At 31.0% G+C, this 7,500-nt stretch overlaps 1 non-coding gene across 1 annotated transcript in view; it reads right to left on the reverse strand.

The window, feature by feature from the left end:
• Positions 1-7,497: 7,497 nt before the first annotated feature.
• Trnaa-cgc (transfer RNA alanine (anticodon CGC)) overlaps positions 7,498-7,500 on the reverse strand; it is a 72-nt gene continuing 69 nt past the window's right edge. The window contains exon 1 of the tRNA in view: positions 7,498-7,500. This exon is cut by the window's right edge and continues 69 nt beyond it. This is a non-coding gene — a tRNA (tRNA-Ala).

Below are 7,500 nucleotides of genomic sequence, written 5' to 3' on the forward strand. Positions count from 1 at the left end.
TTATGGCACATCACAAAATATTCTTAGTTAATTAAAAGCATTATTTTTATTTATGTACATGTTATTTTGGGAATTATATTATATTAAAAAAAAAAAAAAAAAAAAAAAAAAAAAAAAAAAAATATATATATATATATATATATTTATGAACTACCATACAAAAACATTGACTCATTGATGAGATAATAAATCAATAAAACAATGGATCAATAAAGCAATTCACACATATATATATATATTTATATCAGGTTAATTAAAATATAAGTTAAAAGTTGGTGCCATTTCATTTAAAACTTCAATCAAGATATAATTACAATAAGTTACATAGTATGTACAAGTGATGATAAACTTATTTTGGCTATTTAGATATTCATTAATGGTAATCTAAGTCAATGCGAATACGAAGTATACATGGTTACTTTCACCCACAATTACGGGAGAAAAGGGAGTATTTATTTATATTTCATATGTTTGTATAGCCTATAATTTATAGTAGTTTAAAATCAAATATTAATTACTTCAGTCGTTTTCTAATCATTTATATTAGTTTATGAAATTATGGTGTCATAACACTTACAAATCTATTACGAGTTGATAAGATTTTACACAAAAGCTAGTCAGCTGAAATCTAGCAGACGAAATTTCTACCGTCTGCGCGACGAGTCCCAGTTATTGACCTATACTACAAACACTCAATGTGTGTCAGCTATACAAGCCTTTACTTTCCAGTCTTATTTTAACACTGCAAATCATATAAGCTCTGATCATCCAGTGCTCTTAAGTTTAACATTGAAAAGGCCTATTGTAAACCTGTTAAGGCAGAATTCTCTGAAGATAAATAATTTAACACATCTATCTTACCTACACTTTTATTGTTTTGTTTGTTAGTCACTAAATATAATAAATTTTAGGACACTGAGGTTTGTCTTTTAGATTTAAAGTCTATTTAGAGGTAGATAATGTACAGCAGTTCTCTCAATGGAGATTATATTTATTGAAACTGTTTGATTCTTAACCTGTATATGAATATATATTACAATATATTTCTTTTTCTTGTACTATTTAATTTGAGCTTAAAGTCATTAATTATTGCAGTATATATACGTATATTAATATATATTATATAAAGGATAAAGGTTTATATTTACATTTAAGACAGATATTCACGATGACACTGAATGAGTATACTGCCATTTAATCATTTTCATTTCTATAAATTGATTTTCTGTTTATGTTTCAATAAATCTATTGTTTTGACACAAATATAATCTAGACTTAAACCCCCATGATAACCATTTTTACGAACATTGATGTAAATTGATCTTTTGCTCACACAAGTAATATACATTTTGTCGGGATAAACAATTTGAGCATTCTCAGCAAGGTAAATTCTTAGAAACTCAGCAACATTACATAAGAACGTTTGAGTTTTTAACCTTTTAAATAGCAATTTAGGTCAGAAGAGCGACTAAGTTCGGAAATACTTAACCTCGAAGTTCGAAATATCTAAAAGTTTCGAGGTAATAAAGTCTCCCGAATAATATTTGGATATAAAAGTAGACTAAACTTCTAATTGATTGATTAAATACAGATTCAATTGAAAATAATATACACATTAATTATTATACTCTAAAAATTAACAAAGAGTTATCTCCCTTGCAATTTTGACTATTGATTAGATTCCACTTAAATGATTAAATTCCGAGTAAATTCAAAATAGAGTGTGAATTTCGGGACTAATATATGGTTCAATATTATTTCACTAATTATTTGTATACCGTGGGGTCTTTGACAGTGGGGATGGACTGGTTGACCTAGAGGAAATCCACGAGGTTAGGAGATACAAAATGACATACATACATATATATTAAACTATTATAGTTTACAAGTTCTCACCATGGCATTACAGACATTATAACACAGTTTACATCGTTGCCATCAATTACATCAAGACATCAATTTATATGTATTTAAAAATCAAGCTTAATGCTACCGTCAAATTCCATTTTAATCAATACCGAAGGTAAAATATATTTCTTTAAAAATTTTGGTTTATCTTTGACATAGAATTGACTTATACAATACAGCTGATGTTTAAAGATAGCATGGAATAGTTTTATGATATCTATTTTAATATTATTGTTATCGAGTAACATAGTTCGTCTGCTAAAGATTGTCTGTCGTGTACAACTCAGTGTTGTGTTAACAAGGTCGTTAGGGTTCGACTTATCACTGGACTGCAGTCCAAATAACAGACATTTATTGAAATCGTCTTCTGGTATAGTTGTAGGCATTACATCATCGATAATAGATTTTATTAGAGTTTTAAGCCCTTTTAAGCATGAGCAGTATACAAATAAATGAAGTAGGTTTTCTGACTCAGATTTACACACAGGACAAATATTATTGTCAACTTTACCAATTTTATGTAATCTTTCTTTAGTCCAAATTACATTATGCATTATCTTAAAGTCTAATTCTCTTTGTTTGGGATTTTTGTATTTTCCGAACATATTCTTCCAGATGATAGACCAATTACATGTTAAATTTACTCTATCCCAAAACATTAAGGATTTCGGTTGTACAAATACATTCTTAATTAATTCGGCATAACAAAATCTAGAATTTAATTCAATAGTTAATACAGTATTACTTAGAATATTAAACTTGTTTTTAACATTAACTAACCCATCATAGTATTCATTATTAATAATTTTGGTCCATTGCGATGGAATACTCAATAATATAACTTCATAATTTCTGATGATTGTATTAACATTATAATCAGGTTTATGGTTATGTATCATATCAATGACAGAATGAACAGGTATAAATCCAGGCTTTACATAGTAGATAATATCATATATCTTAGTGATATTAGTCAATTTAAAGATTTCAAAGTTAAGTTTTCTGTCTTTATACTTAATATAGTTATTATTAAAGATAGGTTGACACACAATATCCTGAAGAGTAATCGGCTCAGGCCTAGTGCCTTTATTGAGATCATCCCATGCTAATAATAAACATTTATAGAATTCTGGTATTTTATTTAAGTCCTTATAATCATAGTAAAGAGTAAATAATTCTTGGGTTAAATTTAATTTAGCATAATTCTTTAAAAAATATGTCATAAGTAATTTCCAGACACTGGTGTATGTAGTATCAAAATACTTTATCATCCATTTTAATACTAAGGCTTTACCCTTTAAACTTATACTCGGTAGGCCTAGACCTCCGTCCCATTTATTACCAATCACTGTATTATACTGTATTAGGGGTGGCTTGCCTCGCCAAAGGAAGTTACATATCATCTTATTGACCTCACGAATAACCGTGTCAGGTATCGGTACGACGGTGGCGGTATACCATAGTTTTGATAGTAACATTGATTGTATAACCATTACTTTGCCAGCTAAAGTTAAGTGGCGTGTACGCCATAAATTTAAGATCAGTTTAATTTTTTCAATCTTCGTTGACCAGTTAAGCTCATTACACATGGCTTTATTAGGCCCTACATATACACCTAAAATTTCAATTGCGTCTTTAATACATTTAAATGGGATATTCAGTTTATAAGATTTGTCTATCGATCTTCCAATCGGCAATACTTCGGATTTGGAGATATTTAATTTAGTGCCGGAAGCCTTACAAAATGGGTCTAAAACCTCACATAATGAATTTAATGAATTTATATCGGAGAGGGTTAAATTCGTATCGTCTGCATACTGAAATAGTAGTGAAATATCTGTACTGCCAATTGGAATACCTTTCAGTGGCGATTGTTTAATCAAAATATTCAATGGTTCATTAATAATCACATATAACATCGCTGACAGGGGGCACCCTTGTCTAACAGAACGTGTAACAGGGAAAAAGGGAGAGAGGTGTCCATTACACTTAACTGTGCTTAAAATAGAATTATATAGAATTTGAATCCATTTAATAAAAACATGACCAAATCCAAAATGTTTTAAAACAGAAAATAGGTATTTGTGTGAGACACGATCAAACGCTTTTTCGGCATCTAATTTGACTATAAACCCTTCTAAATTTTCATACTCAGCGTAATCAATAACATCTCTTATACTAGCTATATTATCGTATATGGAACGACCAGGAACAGCACAAGTTTGTTCGGGTGAAATAATTGTATCAATAACCGACCTAAGTCGACGAGAAAGACATCTTGATAAGATTTTAAAGTCAGTTTGTAGCAGTGAAATTGGTCTAAAATTGCGTAGATCGCGTTTATCGCCTTTATCTTTATAGATTAATGTCAACATGCCTTTTCTCATCGATCTAGATAAATTATTATTTTTATAAATATGGTTAATTATATTAAGATATATAGGTCCAAGTTTAGGCCAGAACGTGCAATAAAATTCTTTACTAAGAGAATCAAGTCCTGTGCTCTTGCCGTTAGACATGGAGTTAACAGCGTCAGTAAGTTCGGTCAAAGTGACCTCGCTGTCACAATACTCTCGGTCGTACACTGAGACAGTGTTAGATATAAGGTTACACATATAATCAATATTACAATCATCGTCATCTTCTTTACTATAAAGGGATTTATAAAAAGAAGCACATTCATATAAAATATCAACAGAATCAGTTAAAACATTACCATCATTATTAATTAATTCTTTAATACAATTAGTGGATTGGCGTTGTTTTTCAATCTTTAAGAAGTAAGCAGAGTTTGTGTCGGTCTCATTAGCCGATTGAACCTTACTACGTAATATAGCACCTTTACATAATTTAACCTCGTATAATTCTAATTCTTTTTCTAACTCTAAAATATAAGTAAAATCTTGAGTTTTCGTATTCGACAATCTAGTATATTCCCGTTGAAGTTTATTTTGTATATTGAAAAATTCATGCCTTTCTTGACGTCTAATCTTTTTAGAATATCTCTGTGATTCGGTTTTAAATCTATATTTCAAGTTGTCCCACCAAACAAGTGGTTCAATAGTGTGAATACTCTCATTACATGCCTTCTCTATTATTTCATTAATTATCTTACAATATGTAGTGTCAAACAGTAAGGTGTTATTTAGTATATATACTCCGGGTCCACGTTCACATTTAGATAAATCAAAGTTTAAAGAGACAATACTGTGATCGGAAAATCGAGTATGTATAATAGAGGTATTAAAAACATTGGGTATCAAACTTCTATTGATTAAAATATGATCTATTCTACTCATTTTATATTCATTATTAATAAGCATTTTCCTCGTAAACTGACGTTTATCTGGATGTTTGAATCTAAAAATATCACATAAATTATTGTTTAGCACAAAATTATTAAGGGCTAGGCTGCTTACTTTAATTGTTGACATACCTTTACTTCTATCTAAATATGCATTAAAAACTTCATTAAAATCACCGGTTAATAAAATGTCCCTTGTATAATCAATATATTTATTTAAATTATTTATAAAATTAACTCTTTCTCTGTAGTCATTTGGACAATATATAGACATTACAGATATATTTACATTATCAACAATCATATCAACTCTTATAATGCGACCATCTTCATCATTTATATCATCTGAAATGCAGCTTTTGTATTTATTTTGTATTAAGATAGCTACCCCCCGCCTTTGATTCGTATAATTACTAAAATGTATAGTACCGTCCCAGAGATTTTGCACGACCGGCATGATCTCGTCTGTCCAAAACGTTTCCTGTAAACATATGATGTCAGCATTAAGTTGTTTTAGGTAAGTAAATATATTCGTCGTTTTAGTTAGGTCTCTAAGGCCATTTACATTAAATACTACAAGTTTAGGCATTATTATTTGATTTAATAGTATAGTAAATATAATATTTAAATATATCATAAGTAAGTATAAGTGTTAATTTTTTGAACCTTTAGTGTTTTTCTCTCGTTCTCTTCGTATGCCTGTCTCTATGTCTTTATCTTTATCATTTTCTATGTCTTTCTCTTTGCCTTTCTCTTTGTCTTTACCTTTGTCTTTATCTTTGTCTTTATCTTTGTCCATATTTTTGCTATCTGTATTTCCTTCCCGTCTTGTTCTGTTTGTTACTACATTTATAATGGTTTTAAGATCCGGAGAAGTAATGAGTCGATTTCGTCTAAAGAAACCTCTTGTGTTTTCTGTCGTCAGGGGTGTTTCAGCATCAGCGATGATCGAGTAATCTTTTATGTCAAAATCGGTTTCTATCGTTGCTTCACCTTCATTTCGTGTTGACTCACTGGGTTCAATAGTGGCGTCTTTGTTTTCATCATCTTTCTTATATTCATCTTTTTCATCCGCAATATCTTCATCGTCACTTATGTCTTTCTCTTTCTTATCTAGAACTGTTTCATTCCCTTCTTCTGTCTCTGTTTTGGTGTTTAGTTTTTGTTTTTTATTTGCCTGTCTGTTCGTAGAAGTGTTACTATCTCTTGACCTATCTTTTGTTCTTGTTGTTTTAATCGTCGACACATCGCCGTTGGGGTCATCATTGTCAAAGGTCATACTATCGTCTGTTGAGAACGTGTCACTTAAATCAACTACATGTTCACATTCACATAAAGTGTCCACTTTTCCGCATTCTTTACAAGTAAAATCAGGGCAATTCGTTCCCATATGTCCATATTTATAGCAGCGTCGACATTTGATGTTAGGACATTCCGCAATCATATGGTCCGCTCCGAAACATTTGAAACATACTTTTGTTTGATTATTGTGTATCACACGGAAACTTTTTATGCCCACAATCGTTTCAAAGTTCATTGCCCAGGGGAGAGATTTAATAGAAGGCGGGAATTTACATTTTACATGGCGAGTTCCATTTTCGCAATTTTTAAAGTTTTTGTGGTAATGACGAATAACTTCACCTTCAATTTCAATACCGTGGTATAAAAGTTTTTCAACAATGATTTCGTCTTCGATATATGGCGGGATGTTCATGAAGGAAACAATTGTATATGGCGAATATAACAACTTACATGTGAATGATACTTGGCCGACCTTTAATCCTTCATTCAAAAGTTTGGCGTTATCAAGACTATCAACAGTGACTTCTACATAACCTCTTTCTCTGGGCACACATGCATAACAATTACCATCGCCTATTTTATCTTCAACAGCTTGTATAATATCATCCATTTCAAACTCTTTTCTATTCATAACATTGATTTCGACAACACACTCTTTATTGTATTTCCTCTTCACTGAAACATCGTTGTTGGTCATGATTAAGTTCACGGGGCCAAAGCCCCCACAAAGTTATTTAGATATCCAATAAATCCTTGACTATAGTCAATGCTGGTGAACACAAACAACAATTATCCACCATTACACAGTGTAAATAAGCTCGATTCGCTTGAGTGATAGAGCTCGCACAAACACGTCCTATCGCTTCGAAAGCTCACAGACGCTCCCAGGTCCAACGCCTTAACCACTCGGCCATCGCAGCTGACATCACGTATATGTGTCCTGCCGTTTTAATGTTTCCAAAAAATAAGCTGATGGGAGCTATTGG

This window comes from Patella vulgata, chromosome 6 (genome assembly GCF_932274485.2).
Source record: "Patella vulgata chromosome 6, xgPatVulg1.2, whole genome shotgun sequence".
Taxonomy (NCBI): domain Eukaryota; kingdom Metazoa; phylum Mollusca; class Gastropoda; family Patellidae; genus Patella; species Patella vulgata.